This window comes from Natrix helvetica (assembly GCF_964273705.1).
Source record: "Natrix helvetica genome assembly, chromosome: 4".
In the NCBI taxonomy this organism is placed as follows: Eukaryota; Metazoa; Chordata; class Lepidosauria; order Squamata; family Natricidae; genus Natrix; species Natrix helvetica.
The window spans coordinates 69353731-69365988 of record NC_138550.1 but is presented as its reverse complement, the minus strand read 5'-3'; the positions used below and the strand labels follow the sequence as shown (position 1 = coordinate 69365988).

At 47.2% G+C, this 12258-nt stretch overlaps 1 protein-coding gene across 12 annotated transcripts in view; it reads left to right on the top strand.

The window, feature by feature from the left end:
- The window catches only part of PCDH1 (protocadherin 1), a 251980-nt gene that overhangs the window by 131132 nt on the left and 108590 nt on the right, over nucleotides 1-12258 (top strand). The window lies entirely within an intron of this gene.

Here is a 12258-nt window from a genome sequence, read left to right as displayed (position 1 = left end):
AGAGGCTTCCTTCAATCCAGAAAATTAAGGGAATAAGGGTATGAATGGGGAGAAGATTATATGATTGTGGTAAATCAGAGCAGGCTGATGGCATTTAGGGAAATGAATCCTACCACTTGGGTGCAGCATGAAGGATTGGGTTGTCAGTGGTCAATGATCCATGCATCAGGATGTATTCAGTTCTGATGTTTCGTGTTCATTACTAAAAAACAGGTGTTAAAATCCTAGAGTTTGGTTTGTTTATGGATCCCATTTTCTAGTCATACTTCCATTCAGGTATCATTGATCTGAATCATTGAAAGCATTTATTTCTTCTGTAGAAACGATGCCACTAGAGCCTTAGTACATCTGCAGACACAGTATGGTAAAATTGAACAATTTTAATAGAGTGACATGGGTCATGGATATAAGATTTTTGCATGCAGAAATGGAATTGACTCTATAGCTAAAATGGCAAGGGGAATCTTTGCTGAGGGATTAGATTATGAGCACATACAGATTACTGCTGCTGGAATTCAAAGCAAGGAAAACCATATGCTTCAAAACATTTTGATCTATGACAGAAAACATGGCAGAATAGAAAAGTGATATATAGTTTACAAGCTGGGTAGCATTTGGGAAATATTTTAACCATTGAGGCTTTGGTAGATACAGTTTTGGATGCCATGCTTCAAACTGGTTGCAGGTAGTTATCAATAAAAATATGAAACATTCAAGGAATAGTTAATCTTCCTTGCATTGTGTCATTATTTCCTTTCTTTTGGGGCTTATTATAAATGCTAATTTTCCTTCTCAGCTTTGTTCAGGTAAAGTTATTTTACCCATGATGTGATGTCAATAAATGTTTCCATTGTTAGCTAATATGCTATGATGTGTTGGTCACTGACTTTTGTGTAGCAATCTATAATGCAGTGGTGGGGAAACCAAATGATGGGGAGGTGGAGAGGAGAATGGGGATGATGACATTGATTTTGGAGATTGTTGTTTCAGCAATCTGAAAGTATGTTAAATTTTTAATTATCATAAATGGAAAAAGCAAATCAAGGGAACCAATATGAATTTCATCCAAACTTATATGAGAATCAAACTGGAATGAAGTTATCACAGAAAATTTTATCTATGATATTTTCAGAGAGATTTAGTGTGCTGATTTAAAAACAAAAAGGTCTTTTTACAAATACTTGCACTTTTTAAAACAATCTCAGGACACACTAATTCTAGCAATGATTTTGTACATATTGTAGTACTTAACAATGTCTGTAGCATATTGTTGGGACTTTTAGAAGGTTTTTTGGCCAATCATTTTGATTAATTAGACTGACTTAGAAATATTTTTTAATATTTTTATTTTTATTTAAAACATTAAAATACAAGCTAAAAAATACAGAAAACAAAACACAATTAAACAAGACTACACAAAACGAGTGCATAAAATAAAAAACAAAACAGACATATACACAAATTGTTCCCCCTAGTTGAATACTGATAAATATATCTCAAAGATATATGCCCCCTCCTTTGCAAAGCAGACACACAATTTATAAATTTCTAGAATAATATTTACCCCATCCAGTTAGCCTGACTCTATCTACTAAACATAGTTAATAGGTAAAATCAACAACTTAAGTTAAATTTCAAAACCCTCTGTTAAGAGTCTATTTATTGTATTTCACACAAAGAAAGTCCACAATAGTTTCAGGTCTGCTATAAATTACCAGTCATTGTTTCTGGTCCATCCAGGATCAAATATCCTCCATTGATTTTTAATAGTGAGTCTTTTCCTTAAGATAGTAATTGGGATCTTTCCTAACAATTGGATTTTATTCCCCAAAGGCATAAGTTCCTATTGTGTATATCTTCCAAAGCATCTGTTGTACAAAAAAAGTCTTCTGTAAATTGTAACATGGCATCTCTTAACATTTGTTTTTCGATTGGGAATGGTAAATCCATTCCTGAATGTCCTTCAAATGTCTCGAAAAAAACTGAGTTCGTAACTTATGAATACTATCAACTTTGAGTCTTTAAAATCCAAATCTTTCTCAGCTTTTCTCCTCTTGCCAACTTGCATTTTCTAAGTCCAGCTCATCTTTCAGGACTGCCAGCAGCAAATTACATTCCAATCCATGAGACTGCAAATCTTCTACTGCTTTTACTTGAATTGTTTATACTCCAGAAGATGGGCTCAAGATCCAGAAGGATCTTGACAGACTTGAACACTGAACCCTATTTAACATAATGAAAATTCAGGATAAAAGTAAGATTTTACACAGGCAAGAAAAACCATTTGTACAGATACAGGTTGAGTGAAACCTGGCTAAATACCAGTAACTGTGAAAAGGGTCTTGAGTCCTAGTGAACAATTGTCCACTTAAATATAGGCCAACAGTCTGTGGTGGCAGCCAAAAATCCAATGCAATCTTAGGCTGCATTCAAGAGGAATAGAATCAAGATTATGTGAAGTATTAGTACCACTTTATAAAGTGTCAGTAAGATCACAATTGGAATACTGCCTCTGGGGAAGAGGAATGATTGCATAAACTACCTCCTCCCGACTGCTCTTGTACTGGGCCACCCGCAACAAGGGAGCAGCCAGGAAGTTCCCCCCCCCAGGGGGTACTTAAGGGTGAAGTTGAATCAGTTGAAATATTGCACCAACCCGTCCTGTCCACACTTCAAAAGGTACACTGCTCCCTTCCAGGAGGTGGCACAAGGTGAATAATGCCCACTGGACAGCAAAAGGACTCCTTCTCCCATATGGCCCAGTGTCTCTCTGTGTCCGTGAGTTTTTAGGAGGTGTAAGTGCATGGCTGTAGGTTTCTCTCCCCATTCTTTTGGAGGAGGACAGCCTCCATGGCCATGTCACTGGCATTGACTTAGATCACGAACAGCTTTTGGGGATCAGGGTGTTTTAACATCGGTTCTTTCGCAAATAGCCTCTTTAGGGTTTCAAATGCCTCCTGGCATTCCATAGTCCATTGGAGAGGCTAACATGACTGGAGTTTGGCTCCTATCTTTCCAGTTTTTAGTAGTTCAGTGATTGGCAAGGCTATCTTTGCAAATGAAGGGATGAATTGCCTGTAGAAGTTAGAAAACCCCAGGAAGCCACTGGCTTTCACTTTCGCCAGGTCCATCTCCACCCCCTTGCTTGACACTTGGTAATTCAAGTAGTCCAGACGGATCTGATGGAACTTGCATTTGGACAGCTTACCATATAGGTTTTCTGCCAGTAGCTTCTTAAGGACTTGGCAGAGCAGCTGGATGTGTTCCTCAGTCTTTTTGGTGAAAATGAGGATGTCATCAAAGTAAACCAGGATACCCTTATATAGGCACTCATAAAGGTAAAGGTTCCCCTCGCACATATGTGCTAGTCGTTTCCTACTCTAGGGGGTACTGCTCATCTCTGTTTCAAAGCTGAAGAACCAGCGCTGTCCGAAGACATCTCCGTGGTCATGTGGCTGGCATGACTAAACACTGAAGGTGCACAGAGCAACAACCTTCCCACCAAAATGGTCCCTATTTTTCTACTTGCATTTTTACATGCTTTTGAACTGTTAGGTTGGTAGAAGCTGGGACAAGTAATGGGAGCTCACTCCATTACATGGCACTAGGGATTCGAACTGCTGAACTGCCGACCTTTCTGATCAACAAGCTCAGCGTCTTTGCCATTGACCCCTCAGATACTCATATAGCACCTCATTTATCAACTGCATGAACATCTCTGGGGCCCCCTATAGGACTCAACTTAGTCTTGTAGACTAAGTGGGTGTGGCTGAGGCCGATCGCCTCTCAGCCTGTCAGCTCTCTTGGCTCTTCCTTGGTTTCGCTTCGGGATCACTATTTGGTCTGCAGGCTTTCAGCTCCGCTTCTAGTGCTGTAGCAGCCCAGTACCATTCGTGCAGTCAATCAGGGAGTTCCTGTTACGTGCACGCCTGGTGTAGCTCTCTGTTAAGGCTCTCTTTGAAGAAGTAAACGAGTTGTTGTTCTGACCAGTGCTGCAGCTTCCCTGCAACTCTTTACAACTCTCAAAAGTATTCCTTCACTAGACTATCCCTTTTGCTTTAGTTCTCATATCTCTCCCTCTGACATCCCAGCATCCCTCCACTTCGGTGCTTCATCATGAAGAGTGGCCACCCATTCTTCTGCCTTCCCCTTGATATTGGCTGTCACCGCATTCACCATCGCTCTCTGGGTTGGGTAGGCTAAGGCATAATGGTTTAGGTGGCCCAGAACATGGTCAAGGAAGTTTACCAGCTTGTTGGGCTCCCTGTCAAATATCTTCAGGGGTGGTGGCTCCATTGGGTAAGGTGGCAATGGCCAGTACCCCAGATACCACTCAGGTCCCAGGGGGAAATGGGCCTGGAGCCACATGGGGCCACTGGGGAGGGGATGTTGCAGCTGCCTGGCAGGCTAGCTGCTCATGGTGGCCTCTACAGGGTTGGCCCTGGGCCAGAACTCGCCCTCATGGCTTTAGTCAGGAATGGCTGGGGGGTCTGCCTGGGGCCTTTGCTCGCTGCTACTGCTCGCTGCCACGTTGGTAATATTTGATCTGGGCTCCCTTAGGTCGCCATCAGAGCTTCGGGCTGGCAAAGTAGAACGTGACAGTGAGCTTGGGCTCCACCAACTCAGGAGCGGCTGGCCCGCCAGGGTGGCCACTTCCTCTGCTACTTCCAGCCAGTGCAGCACCTCTTGGATGACTATGTGGTCGAACCACTCCCTCAGCTGCTCCACCGAAGGGCTCTGAAGCATGGCCAAATGTCTTCACCCCTTGTCTCATCTCAATCTTGCTCTCCTCTTCTTTCACTTAATTAGATGGGCCCCTGAGTACCTGGGTGAAATTGGGGAATTCATCTTCTGGTGCCTTTGGCACACTTCTCCACCAGCGCTCATCACCTGCCAGGTAGGGTCTCCCCGCAGCCGTCTCCTTCCCACTCACATGGCAGGCCAGCCTTCTCTGGCCGCATCTTTGGCCAAGTAATCACTAGTGCGGTGGTCTCACTCGAGTGTCCACCTGTGTTGCTGCCCAGATAGTTGCAGGCTTGCTGGCCGTTTCTCCCCTCCGCAGCCATTTCCTCCTGAGATTTCCTCTCCTTCTTGAGGCAGCTGGGTGGAGTGCCAGGGCTCAGGAATCCCGGAGTCTTGATCTTTTAAAGGGACAATTGGATTAATGTCATGGTTCAGAGTAATGGACCCAATCAATTCAGGATTCTGAGGCTGCAGCTTTTCTCAAAAATCCATTTTATTGAGTCCATCATATCAGCACGTTCAAATGTGAATCAAATTCTAAATATTTTCTGCATTTTCAGTATAATAAAAGAAATAGATATCACTCATCCCCCTAGTTTCACTGGTCAAGTTAACCAACCAGGTAGATGGTAGGTTGCTCAGCTACTCCCTCCAGCCGTTACCAGACCTTGATTACCATGGGCCTTATAGCTTTTATTTCCGGCAACTGGGAGAAAATTATCCCACACCCCATAGTTCCCCCCTCCCCATATGTATTGCAAGAAACGAAGTAAAAATAATATGGCTTTAGCTAAAATCATTTTGGGAGTTGATACGCACTTCAAGAGAACTTAGGATGCCAGATTCCCTCCTAAATATCCACACCTACAAAGGATTTTCCTTCCGGTCTTCAAACAGCCTCATTATTCCATGTAACTTGTAGCCCGCACCCCATCACCAACATGGGAAGCCAATAAAATATTCTATATTGAAATCATTGAGGGCAACAGGCATTTGTTGTGTTACTGTTGGTAAGAAGAATTCTGCCTACAAGATGGATGAAACTGCAGCAAGAAAGAAAGAAGAAAAAAGTTTGTGTCTGATGGGTGTATTTGTATTTGATAACCTATGTATTTGATAACCTGAGTGTAGTTGATTCTTGCCTTATTTTTGGCGTTGTGAGTAATGTGATAGATGCAGTGCCAGAATTCACACAAGACTTGGAAAAGTAATAGTAACCCATTTCAGTGATAGGGTAATTCAAAGCCTTTGGCAGTTACCTCAATTTACATAACTTGACATCAAGATACATAGGTAAAGGAAACTTACATGGCAGTGAGTATGAACACCACCACCCCTTACATATGGGATAAAATATCAATTATTGAATACACGAATGAAAGCTGTTTTTTTAAGTGCTCTTGTTTCTTTTTGTCACCTATTACTTCTTTGATGGTTTGTGACTACAGGTGGAATGGTCTGCACTTACGTGAGCATGAGTATCCCAGGAAGTGGTTCAATGGGAGGGGAAGTCTGGAGCCCCATTGCTTCTCCTGTTTTGGTGGGATCCTGTGTTGTGAAGCCCAGTATTTATCATCATGCCACTCAGTTGCTAACTCTCCCCAGAATCCCAAACAGTGGTTCTCTGGGAGGGGAGCCAACCTATCTTCCTTCCTTTCCTTCCCCTCCCCTTCAACACATCTAAGAAGTGCCAAGACTGAGAAACACTGGAAAAGAAGCTGAGATGAAAACAGGAAGCAGAGAATTGCAAAGGAAGCATTGAACTGTGATCTCACTTGCAAAATGTCATATTCTAGGTCAAGCATCAGCTTCCATCTGTGCAAAAAGATGCACATAGAAATGGAGGGAGGGGAGGGGAAGGAAGGGCAGAGGAAGAGAAGGGAAGAAGAGACAAGAGAAGAGGAAGAAAGAAGGAGAGGGGAAGGGAATGAAACACTGGAAAAGAAATGTGAAGACAAGAGAAGCTGAGATGAATTCCAATGGCTGTTGGAAGTGCTGCTACTTTTCTGCAAGTAGAGAGTCATGGAAAAGATTCCCACCTTTCATTTAGATTACCCCCACTCCATGCGTACAGAGCAGGGAGAGTAAAGAGGAGCTGAGAGGAGGAGGGGAGGAGAAACCAGCCAGGCGCAGCCCTTGAATGTGGTGGCCAGCTGCATTTCAGGCGAAGAATGGGAAATTGGGATGGGTGGCCATGTGTGCTTAAGTGTGTTAAACCAATGCAATTTTTACAGAGCATTACCAGTGTGCATGTGAATAGAATACAGAGACTCCTTCTCCCCCTGCAGCCATGCTCCTCCGTTTGCCTGCCACATCCCCCATGCCAATAGGGGGATGCTTTTGGGGTGCAGTTTTGCCGTTTCCAATACCTTCCCCTTTGAGAAAAACTTGCCCCTGTGATTGCCCCTCCTGCAACATTGTTTCACCCTGCCACCTGATTGGTTGATGGCTATTTGTCCCATGAAGCCAAAGAACTGGGTCAAACGGTGTCTGGGCTAATGGGCAGAGGCAGAGGCCCATTGGCCATGGAGAATGGCCAGGAGAGCACCAGCAGAAGAGGAAAGCTGGCTGTGAATGAGCTGAGATAGGTGGCTGGAGGCAAAGGAGGCACAGCCCAGCGTGCGAGCCTAAGGGTCCCAAACCCCTTCTAGCAATAATACTCATTTATGGCCAGAAAGATGCACATGCACATGTATATACAGTACACACAAACACACACCTTTAAAATATGCTCATGTTATTAATATTATTGATAAACTGAATAATATGTTATACTGTTTCCTGCTGTCATTACATTTTTTGTTCAAGCCATAGAACTGTACTCTGGCACCCCACTTGATCTCTCATTCTATTTTGTTTAGGAATTGTTGCCATACACTTTGGAAGCTAGATGTAAAAATATCTTGTAGACATGCCATCCACACCAAGCTAAATTAAAATGCTAATCAAAGTACCATATTTTTAGAAATCTTTTGCAAAGTCAGGATATGTCCATAGCATTATCAGAATTTTTTATGAGAAATTGATTAATCCTAAAATTTTAGAACAATATATTCTAATCTACTTATCAATGCATTGCTTCGAGAAAATTTCACATTGATCACTTCATGTGTTACTCTAGAACTGTGATGACGAACCAATGGCATGCGTGCCACAGGTGGCACACGGAGCCCTCAGCTCTGGCACGCATGTGCGTGCCAGCCAGCTGATTTTTGGCTTTCCACAGCATCGGGGGAGGGCGTTTTTGCCCTCCCCAGGCTTCAGGAAAGCCTCTGGAGGCTGGGGAGGCTGAAAAACAGGCCCAACAGGCCAAGCGGAAATTCGTTCCTGAACTTCCCATTGGGCCGTTGGGCCGTTTTTCGCTCTCCCCAGGCTCCAGAGGCTTTCCTGAAGCCTGGGGAGGGTGAAAACCTCCCTGCTCTAGAATCTTCCCAAATCAGAAGACTGGTTTATTACTGTCTGGATCCTACTTGCTTCTCTTTTTGAAGATAGGAACAATTTTGCCTCCCTCCAGCTGTCTTCACTCATTTTCCTGTGCACCGCTTGGAGAGTCCAAGCAATGGGTTAATTCAGTCTGGTTGCCCTGGGACTGAGGAACTTTTTTTCCTTGACCACACCTCCTAGTGTGGCCACTCCCCAGAATTTTTCCTCAGTCTGCCCGTTCGGATTGCTTTTCTGTGAGCTCCAGTTGAATTTTTCCCTTTGGCTTGGACTCTCCTAACATTCTCTTCCTATTTTTTCCTAAATTTACTCCCTTCCTATTTCTCCTTCGTTTCCTTAACAAACTGTTTGTTTCCCAGCTACTTCATGCCGATAGGAGGCCAGGAGGTAAGCGTGATGGTGGGAGGGGGGTGCTCCATTGCTGCGCCGTTCGGGCCGGCTTGGAGGCTTGCCGCTTGTTTTTTTTAAAGGAGCGAGGACTCTTTTTGCTGCCAGCATTCCCCGTTTCTTATTTTTTTGAGTTTTTTTCGCCTTCCCGGCCATTTCCTTGTCCTCAGCCACTGCGGAGAAGTGTGCGACTGCCGATTGCTCACGTGGTCGCTGTTTTCGCCTCCTTTTCCCCCACGCTGTTGCGGCGGCCATTTTTGGGGCGTGTATTTTTGCGCCTTTTCGTAACGGCCATTCCACTCACCCACGCTTCACCAGGGGGGCGCTGGGTGGTCGGGGGCCTTGTCCGGGGCCACCCAGCTGGCCCTCGGCCACCTACATCGCTTTTTTTGTAGTCATGGCCTTGTTCTCCCTGCTCTCCTGCCGGGCCTTGCAGCCTCGGTTGCTGGCCCTTTTTTCTCCATCTCCTGCGAATATGAACTGGTGTCCACTTGTTATGTCAGTGAAAATTGTCATTGCCTTTTGATTTTTTTGTTCAACCTTCCTCATGAACCTTTTTTCCTTCCAGTGTAGCTAGTGAGAGCCTCCGGCTTCCCAACCATCTGCCAGTGCCTTTTGCTGCATTCAAGCTTGTGTGGTCATTGGCCATGGAGCTGCCCGGCCCATCAGGTTCCTTAGAGGCTAGGCCAGGCCCTTCCCAGACCCCTAGCAAGGGATCTCCCTCAAATAGAGGTGGTGGGGCTGGCAAAGGTGGTGCGGGTGCCACGGGCAAACATCCTCCCAGGGCCCCATCCGCGGCTGAGGTCAAGGATGCTGAAAGGCACCAACGGGCGCTTGGCAAACAATTTGAGAAGACCAGGTGCCAAGCTGACAATGAACCCCCCGGTACAATCCTCCTGGGGACTCCTTTGTCCTTACCCTCCCCCGGGGTGACTCTAGTCTTGATGACTGAAGAGGTCGAGTCTCAGGACCTATCTCCCGACTGGTCACTGGTGGAGCCAGTCTCCCCAGCCTGCTCCTGGACTTGTGAGCAAGGCCCCATTCCTGAGGACCCCAGCTGGTCAGCGAGGCTTCCGCCCTTGAGGATCCTGACCAAGAAGGACAGGAGCTCTTGGAGGATGAGGATCTCCCGCCCGACACCCCTGCATTCTCAGGGATCTTTAAGCCAAGTCTCTTTAAATCTATTCTCCACAAGGTTAAGGCTGCTACCAGGGTAGGGACCAAACCCAAGCCCGCTCAGGCCCCTGCTGATTCGACCCTGGTCAACCCTAACATGGCCATGTTCGATGTTCCTCCTCCTCAGCAGGAACTGATGCCGGTCCCTGGGTTGTTCCTAGACCTTATCCAATGTCAGTGGACCCAACCGGCCACGTTGTCTTCTCCTAGCAGAGTGGACAAGAAGCTGTACACTATGGAACCCGCCCTGGAGGACATCCTGGTCCTCCCAGCTGTGGATCCGCCCATAGCCGCCCTTACCTCCAATTCCACCCTCCCTGCAGATCTGTTGGAGGGCCTTAAGGCGGAGGATAAAAAGGCGGAGAAGGCTTGCCACAAGACTCACCTTGAGGCCACTTGGGCCATTAAGGCGTCCTCTTCCACATCTTTTTTCAATAGAGCCTCAGTTATTTGGCTGCGCGAGCTATTGACCAAGTTCCCTGTGGGGGACATGCGCCTCCGCCAGGATATATCCAAGATTATTGCGGCTTCCCAGTATGCTGCTGATGCATCCCTTAATGCCACCAAGTTCGCATCACGGGCCCTGGCGTCCAATGTTACATCCCGCCGCTTGATTTGGCTTCGCCATTGGCAGGCGGACCAGAAAAATAAATGGAAGTTGGCTTCTGCCCCCTTCAAGGGGTCCAAATTGTTTGGGGACGTTCTGGATCCTTTCCTCATTGAATCAAAGGACAAGAGGAAGGTCCTGCCATCGTTATCCAAGAAGCAAGACCGCAAATCCACTCCTTACTCCAGAATGCAGTCCTTTCGTTCCTCAGAAGCCTCCACCTCTTCCGCCTTCACTCCCCCAAATAGACCATCCGGCCAATCGGGGGATAGAGCTCAGGACAGACCCGCCTTCTGGGACAGGAGTAGGCAACAGTTCGGGTTCCGCAAGTTTAACCGTGGTGGGACCTCTAACAGGCCGTTCCGCAAGTCCAAGTGACTGCCCGAACACATCGCCCATAGGGGGTCAGCTCCAGCTATTTGCCTCCCATTGGGCCCAAACCACAGAGGACGCCTGGGTCCTCCAGATTGTGAGGGAGGGCCTCTCCCTGGAGTTCCTGTCCCCTCCACCCTGAAATTTCATCCAGTGTCCTACTCCCTCCTGTCCCCTGAAGAGGGAGCTTATGAACCAGGAGATTCTCCATCTCCTGGAGATAAATGCGGTAGAGCAGGTGCCCCCCGACCAGGAAGGGAGGGGATTCTACTCCATCCTCTTCCTGGTACCCAAGAACTCGGGGGTGGGGATGGAGGGCCATCTTGGACCTCAAGAACCTCAACAAGCACATTACCTATCGGAGGTTCAAGATGCAGTTCCTCCAGTCCATCATGGCGGGGATCTGCCAGGAAGACCTCCTCACTCTATCAACCTAAAGGAGGCCTATCTCCACATCCCCATCCGTGCACAGCACAGGAGGTTCCCGCGCTTTATTTATTATTTATTTTATTTATTTGATTTGATTTCTAGACCGCCCCCTCTCCCCGGAGGGACTCGGGGCGGTGCTTCTTTTATGCCGGCCAACACTTCCAATACAGGGCCCTTCCATTCGGCCTGCTGTTGGCGCCCAGGACGTTCACCAAGGGCCTGGCGGTTGTAGCGGCCCAGCTCAGGCGCAGGCCCATAAGGCTGTAATACTACCTGAACGACATCCTCATCCAGTCATCGTCCAGGCAGCAGGCCTCCGCGTCACCACGAGGACCCTCGGGAGTCACGGTTTTTCCCTAAACCTGGAGAAAAGCCACCTCATTCGTACCACCACTCAATCACCTGGGGGCGGTGATAGACACCTCCTTGTGCAGGGTGTTCCTTTCCCAAGACAGGTTAGAGGGCCTGGTGTCTATGACCCACAAGGTGATGCATGCGAGGCAGGTTCCAGTGGTCCTTCTGTCGCAACTGTTGGGGAAGATGATTTCCTGCATCTTGATCATTCCCTGGGACCGTCTCCATTCCAGGGCACTTCAATGGCTCCTCCTACCCCACCAGAGAGCCTCCAGGAGCAATTCCTTCATGCTGGTGAAGAGGTCCCTCCGATGGCGGAAGTCGTCTGCGCTCCTCAAAGGCCATCTCTTCAAGGAGCCCAACCGGTTAGTCATCACCACGCACGCCAGCCTCACCAACTGGGGGGCACACATGGGTCATCTCGTGGTGCATGGCAAGTGGTCCCCAACAGAGGCAACTTACAGCATCAATATTCTGGAACTGCGGGTCGCAAGGCTGGCCCTACGCCACTTTCACCAGTACATCCGCCAACATCACGTTCTATTGATGACGGACAATGTGGCCACCAAGGTGCACATCAACCGCCAGGGCGGCACCAGTTCCAAGAAACTGATGAGAGAAGCAGAGACCCTGGTCCGCTGGGTGGAAAGCCATCTGGCGTCCCTCCGCTCCGACCACATCTCGGGAGTGGACAACACCCAGGCAGATTGGTTGAGCAGGACCACCATAGACCCTGCAGAGTGGAGACT